A 6,000-nucleotide genomic window follows, 5' to 3' on the forward strand; every position below is an offset into this window, starting at 1 on the left:
TTGGGCAAAGCAGAGAAAGCAATTTATTAATTTCCCAATCCAAATCTACCCTTGTCAATGAAACGTGTATTTGCTGAAAGTCGAAAATACTCTTGTCAACTTTCATGATGAGAAAAAGATGGAAACTTGCATGTGTCTTCGCACATATATACACGCTCCCCACACACCATATACACATACACAACCGTAAGTTTTTGATACTATTAAACAAAATGAATAAACATTGGTAAAGTGACAGGAAGATAGGTTAGAGCCTATTTACTACCACTACTACTGCAACGGGCTGCGGATACGCGAGGTTTGTCTGGCGGCCGCCGCGTCGCGCAGCCGGGCGGGCAGAAGTCGGGAGTGAGATCCGGCGAAGAGAGCTTAAAAGCGCGGCGCGGCGAGGCGGAGGCATCGCTTCTCGGCTCTCTGAGCTAAGATCAAAGTGTAGTATCTGTTCTTATCAGCTTAATATCTGATACAATCCCCATAGGGGATTCAGAATATTAAACTGATTTTTGGAACCTGGCGGGTGACCGGAGCTTGCTCCGACTCTGCCGCGGGTCGGCCTGGCATTGCAGTATCGTCAGGAACGGCCTAATAATCTGGTAAAGCACAACCCCATCAGGTTATTAGGTATCAATCCCGTGGCAGATAACCTGCTTGCACCAGGTTTCCGAAAATCGGCGCGGTACGCTGGATCCCTGGGGTGCCCACGTGCACCTAACCTCTCTCTCGCGCGTGGGCATTATATCCATTAGTTGGCCAGACTTAGCTCAGAGAAGTATTTATTTATTGTTTATTTATATCCGCGAGTGAGTGTCCGCGATTTTTCGTTCACCGGGAAGCGACTTGTGATTTTGTGTCTTCCGCGCGAAAAGTGAAGTGCCGCGACGCGTGTGCTCCGCGAGTTTTTGGTTAGGGCTCCCTCGACCTGGGGCTCTGCGCCGAGAGTGACGTGCGGCAGTGCGGTGAGTGTGCGGTGCGCGGGTGTGGTGCGTGCGTGTGGTGCATCGCGGTGCGGCGGTGCATCGTTGCACCTGTTGTTGTAGCGGCGGGGCGCCGCATCGCGATCCGCCGCCGCGGGGTGCCTGCATAGGTTATCCCGCCACGTGCCGCCTCCGCGTTCCGCGCGCGGGGTTCCGTGCTTGCCGCGCGTCTTTATTTTATTATTTGTTTATTTATTTATTTATTTATTATTATTATGGCGCAGAGCCCGCTCGAAGTCGTCCTGTCGTACCCCCTGGCGGAGCGGGTGTGTTGTCCGCGATGCTGGGGGAGTACTGACAGAAATGTCAGGTCGAGGGGCGATTTCTGCGACACGCAGCATTTATCACGACACATTAGAAAATTCCACCCGGGGGACACTATAGCATACGTGTGTTCTATATGTAACTTTAGGGGGACAGGCGCGGTCCCGTACAGACGCGTCAAAGAACATTTCGAGAAAGAACACGTCCCCCGGACGGAAGCTGCGTGTCGCACAGTACGCGGAGCACAAAGAACGTTAACTAATTCTGGTGGTGTTTCAGGTGTGCGGACCCGGGCCTCTGCAGCGGCCCCATCTGCGTCGGCGTCGGCTGGAGCATCGTCGCGAGGCCTCGCTTCCTCGCGGCCACCCACGTTGCACTCCGCGGCCACGACGTCCACCACACGATTAACACCACCTGCAACAGCAACAACAACAGCATCCCGAACATCTGGAGCAGCAGGAGAGTCCCCCTCATACGCGGCTGTCACCGCAGCGGGGCCAGCGACACGCACATCATCTTCGTCGCTGGCCACAACAACTACACGTGGGGCGGCCATTTTGACATCCCAGGCCGCCATGACAGCCGCCATATTGGGTGCCGCCACTAGGAGGACGTCGGCCGCCGCAACTAAAGGTAAGGCGCATCCACAGTCTTATGGCGGATCCACAGGGCAAGATGGCGCGGCCAATAGGAGATGCCCGTCGGGACAAGCGGCCAGAGAGGCGCGCAAAAGCCCCCGCAGACCATCCAGCGGGGGCAAATCATCATCGAGGAGTGCCGCAGGGGCCCCGCCGTCATCCACCAGCCAGGCGGGGCCCTCATTTAACAGGAATTTGCGGCGTTCCACGAGCGCGCCTCTCGTGAAGAGCGGCGCATCCAGACCGGCACGCGCGCCCCCCAGGAGGTCCCCTGCCGCCGATTCACCATCCTTCGGCGGCATGGGGGGCGCTTGGAGGAGGACGCCCGAGAGGACCCCCCCGACGACATCCTGTGGGGGTCCAACTACACGGAGTAGATCTCGGGCGTCCAGCGTGCCGGTCGAGAAGCGCGCTTTACAGACGGGCCCCCTGGCCCGACCATCGGCCAGGGGCGTACCGCGGGGGCCCCCTTCTTCAGGAAGGAACACCAGGGGGGCCCAGCCGGCGATGACATCCCCAGCCGGCACCGCGGTACGAAATCTCAGTGCCGCGCTGACGCTGCAGGCATCCGGGGGGGCGAGGGGTGGGGCGAGGACGCCCACCCCGCAACGTGGGACCCCGCCCCCCCGAATGACCCCCAACACGCCGCCTTCCATCTGCGGCGTGTGTGCGGGGGTCATCACACCACCGCTTTTGCCTGCAGCGTCCGGATCCGCCACGCTGACCACCCAGACGGTGACCACATCGACATGCGGGTCCCCCGTGATGGCCACGGGGTACACCGCGGGGAGGGTCACCCCATCGAGACCCTCCCCCCTCCCTACCATCTTGGAGGGGTCACCGTTGGAGGTGGTCGGCGGGATGCGCCTTCCTTCAACACCCTCAACACCAGGGCAGGAGGAGCGGCGGCAACCAGGAGCGGCGCCCCCCTCATCACCATCGGAGGACGAGGGGGACTCAGGTGGGCCGTGGAGGAGGCACGTGGGGCGAAGAGCGAGGAGGAGGTGGAGCGGCGACTCCAGCGGGAGCGATGGTCCGGCGCCGGTGGGGCTGAGGCGGACGCCCGGTCATCCGCCACAAACGCCGGCGAATACAACAACGTCGCATAACACGCGACCTTGCTCGGTCGTGCTCCAGCGGACAATGGTCCGCACTGTTCGAGGGGTTGCTGCGGGCATCCCACAGCCGGGGACAAGCGTGGAGAGGGCACCGGGAGAGCGTGCTGAAGACAGCATCGCGGGACATCCGAGTGCCCAAGTAAGTGTCCCTGGGGTGATGGGCCGTCGGCGGGGCGTTCCCGCAACCGGCGGCCCCGGAGCGAGCGGCGAGGCACCGCCGGTCTCTAGGAGCGGGGGCGGGGGGCACCACCGAAACCCGCGTCGTGCTAACCCCCCGCCCGGCTTGCCGTCCGGTGGCCAACCGGCCCCTGCGGCTGTCGCAAGACAGCACAGGCGGCAACGTGTGGCTGCTCGTGACGCGCTGGTCGGGCGGGCGGAGGCCGTCGCCTCGATTGCGGACCTGGAGGAGGTGGCGGCTGCTGTCGCCACCTTCTTCGGGGAGGATGCAGCGAGAGCGGTTGGCGGGGGTGCACCCGGCGCCCGCGACCGTCCGGATCGGTCGCGTGAGGCGCGGGCGCGTCGGGGTGAGGGGGGAGTGCCGGCGCGAGACGGCGTCAGGAGGGGGCCGGCACCGGCTGGTCCCCAGCAGCAGGGAGAAGGGCGCGGGGGCTGGGTGCGCGAAGCCACGCGCATACAGGCGTTGTACAGGGCGAACCGTCGCAAGGCAGTCCGAGAAGTGCTGCAGGGGCCCGCTGAATCGTGCCAAGTGCCGAGACAGCGGGTTCAGGCGTACTTCGAAGGGCTGTACCGCGGCGGCGAACTCCTGGACAATCTGGGCGCGGAGGTGGAGCGCGCTGACCCCTTGGCCGATGAGGGGGAGTCCGCGCTCCTGGATCCCTTCACGGAGTTGGAGGTGGACCGTCGGCTCCGGCGTATGACGAACTCTGCGCCGGGTCCCGACGGTATCACTTACCGTGACCTCCGTGGAGCGGATCCGGGAGTGCGGCTCCTCACCGCGTTGTTTAACGCGTGTTATCGGCTCGAGGCAGTCCCAGCGTCTTGGAAGACCTCCAACACCGTATTGGTGTACAAAAAAGGCGATCGGGATATGTTGGAGAACTGGCGCCCTCTCGCGCTGGGGGACACTGCCCCCAAACTTTTCGCGGCGCTCGTTGCCGATCGTCTGACCGACTGGGCGGTCACCAACAACAAGCTTAGTCCGGCACAGAAGGGATTCCTGCGGGACGAGGGGTGCTTTGAGCACAACTTTGTCCTGCAGGAGATCCTGACTGATGCGCGGAGGACTAGGCGGCAGGCGGTCGTCGCGTGGCTGGACCTTTCCAACGCGTTTGGTTCGGTCCCGCACGCGGTGATCCGCCGCGCTCTCGTTCGCTCCGGGGTGCCGGGGGGCATCGTTCGTACATGGCAGTCCATGTATGAGGGATGCACCACGCGGGTGCGCGCGGCCGACGGGTTCACCGACCCCATCCCTGTTCGTTCGGGGGTTCGGCAAGGTTGTCCGCTGAGCCCGATAGTATTTGACCTCGCTATCGACTCGGTACTGCGTGCAATTACCGATGTCGATGCGGGGTTCGATCTATTGGGCTCGCGCTTTAGCGTTTTAGCGTATGCGGACGACATTGCACTCGTTGCCGATACGCCCGAGGGAATGCAGCGGCTTCTGGCTGCTGCAGAGGACGGAGCATCGTCGGTGGGGTTGCGGTTCAACCCTGCTAAATGTGCCACCCTGCACATCGGTGCAGGAGCAGGCGGCAGGGTCCTACCGACGACCTTCGAAATCCAGGGAGAGCCCGTCCATCCCCTTGCGTCCGGTGAGCCGTATCACCATCTCGGTATCCCGGCGGGTTGCTCGGTCGACCAAACGCCATTCGCCACAATCGGGGGCCTCCTTGAGGATCTTCGCGCGGTTGACCGATCCCTCCTTGCTCCGTGGCAGAAACTGGAGGTAGTGGCAACTAACATCCTGCCGCGTATGGACTTTCTGCTGCGGGGGGCCACAGTGGAGAAGCGTCCCCTGAAGGCGGCGGACTTGGAGATCCGCCGCAAAGCCAAGGCCTGGCTCAACCTCCCGCAGAGAGCCAGCGCGGAAGTGGTCTACCTCCCCCCGAAACGCGGGGGTTGTGGGCTACTTCCGCTAGCTGACCTCGCGGACGTCCTGTCCGTCGCGCACGTCTTCCGTATGCTTACGGCTGGCGACGCGACGGTCAGGACGCTCGCGTGGGCGTCTCTGCGGGGAGTTGTGGCCAGGCGGATTGGCGGTCCTCCGAACAACGAGGACATCGCGGCCTTCCTCTCCGGTTCGCAGGAGGGGAGGTTGCGCGAGGGAGGGGAGCGCTCCCTGTGGTCGACGGCTCGGAATGCTGCGCGGAGGCAGTCTGAGAGGTTGTCCCTTCGGTGGGAATGGTGTGAGGCGACCGAGGAGCTCATTGTCGGGTGCCGACGTCCCGGAGGCGACGCGGTAAAGGTGCCACCTGGAGCCCGTAACCAGGTGGTCACTCGTCTGCGCTCAGCGGTGGCGGCATTTTACGCGGGTACGCTGTTGCGTAAACCCGATCAGGGGAAGGTGTTCGAGGTGTCGTCGCGGGCGGGTGTGAGCAATCACTATGTCCGCGGCGGCAGCTTCACTCGCTTCGCCGACTGGCGTTTTATACACCGCGCCAGATTGGACGTCCTCCCTCTCAACGGTGCATGCCGTTGGGGGGAGGCGGACAGAAGGTGTCGGCGTTGCGGGGCAGCAGCCGAGACCCTTCCCCATGTCTTAGGGCACTGCGGGGTGCATTCCGCTGCCATTCAGCTGAGACATGACACCGTCTTGCACCGCCTCTGGAAGGCTTGCCGTATGCCTGGGGAGAAGCGGGTAAACCGGCGGGTTGAGGGCATGGAGGGCGAACTTGGGGAGCTACGGCCCGATCTTGTGGTCTGGCACGAGCGCTCCAAGTGTGTCGTCATCTGCGACGTGACGATCCCCTTTGAAAACCGCTGGGTGTCCTTCGATGAGGCTAGGGCGAGGAAAGTCGCCAAATACTCGCCCTTGGCTGAGGAGCT

The 6,000-nt window shown here is 62.8% G+C and overlaps 1 non-coding gene across 1 annotated transcript; it reads left to right on the forward strand.

The window, feature by feature from the left end:
* Window positions 1-398: 398 nt before the first annotated feature.
* On the forward strand, window positions 399-591 carry LOC138940925 (U2 spliceosomal RNA). The gene has a single exon (XR_011448089.1). It is a non-coding gene; the product is annotated as a U2 spliceosomal RNA (small nuclear RNA).
* Window positions 592-6,000: the final 5,409 nt, after the last annotated feature.

The sequence above is a fragment of the Polyergus mexicanus genome, unplaced genomic scaffold, assembly GCF_030449975.1.
Source record: "Polyergus mexicanus isolate NDT 795.1 unplaced genomic scaffold, iyPolMexi1.0 SCAF_17, whole genome shotgun sequence".
Taxonomy (NCBI): domain Eukaryota; kingdom Metazoa; phylum Arthropoda; class Insecta; order Hymenoptera; family Formicidae; genus Polyergus; species Polyergus mexicanus.